Raw genomic sequence first — 1119 nt, forward strand, 5'->3', positions numbered from 1 at the left:
AAATAAGTCAGTAGAGCTGGAGGAGGGTCTGCTCCAGGCTGCAGTGAGAACGTAGTGAGCAGAACTGTAGGCCCGTGTGACCTCACCTTCTGTGAAGAGTCCGGCCTCCCAAGCCACTTTCCTGCCTAGGTGCCCGGCTCAGAGTGTCCCCCACAAGGCTACTGGGGGAGAACCCCAGACCAAGCCTCATTCAGGTGAGGGGGCTGCACAGCGGAGGTTGGAGAGCTCTGTCCCTTCCCACTCTGTGACACTGGGTCCCACTTTCTCTCTAGGGAGTCTCGGTTTCCCCATTTGCAAACTGGAGCTCATAAGGTGGGCCAGAGAAGTTTCAGTGAAGTAAGCAATGACTTGTGCCTCTGCCAGGGCCCATGTGCTCCAGGTCACCCTGTGATCACAGGGACAGGGAGGTCAAGGACAGTCACTCCTAAGGCCAGTCTGGGCTGGGCTGACTACGTGGACTCTCATGCCCAGATCGGGGCCCCAATTTCCCAGAACCTGGGGCTCCAGCTGTGGCTCAGGGGTGGGCAGAAGGGGAGACAGAAGTGATAGCTTCCCCAGCCCCCAGTCGCACCAGGCCCTGAGGGCCCCTTTGTCACTGGATCTGATAAGAAACCCCACCCCGGCAGCCCCCTCCCCTCACCTGACCAATGGCCACAGGCTGGCTGGGTCCAGCTCCCTGTATATAAGGAGACCCTGGGGGCTGAGCACTACCAAGGCCAGTCCTGAGCAGGCCCAACTCCAGTGCAGCCGCCCACCCTGCCGCCATGTCTCTGACCAAGACTGAGAGGACCATCATTGTGTCCATGTGGGCCAAGATCTCCACGCAGGCCGACACCATCGGCACCGAGACTCTGGAGAGGTGAGTGTCAGGCAGGACTGCCAGAGGGACTGGGTGGGAGGCCGGGTATGTGATGGGGACTGTGGGGAGGGGGCGGTGGGGAGGGGACAGTGGGGAGGAGACGGTGAGGAGGGGACAGTGGGGAGGGGACAGTGGGGACAGATAGCCTTCCCTCTCAGTGAGGAGGGCAGGGTAAGGAGGGTACGATGAGGAGTTGCACAGGTATCTGGGCTCACTGAGACCTGAGCAGGCACAGGCCCAGGTTCTGACAAGCAGAGGGT

Source organism: Colobus angolensis, unplaced genomic scaffold (genome assembly GCF_000951035.1).
Source record: "Colobus angolensis palliatus isolate OR3802 unplaced genomic scaffold, Cang.pa_1.0 Scaffold502, whole genome shotgun sequence".
Taxonomy (NCBI): domain Eukaryota; kingdom Metazoa; phylum Chordata; class Mammalia; order Primates; family Cercopithecidae; genus Colobus; species Colobus angolensis.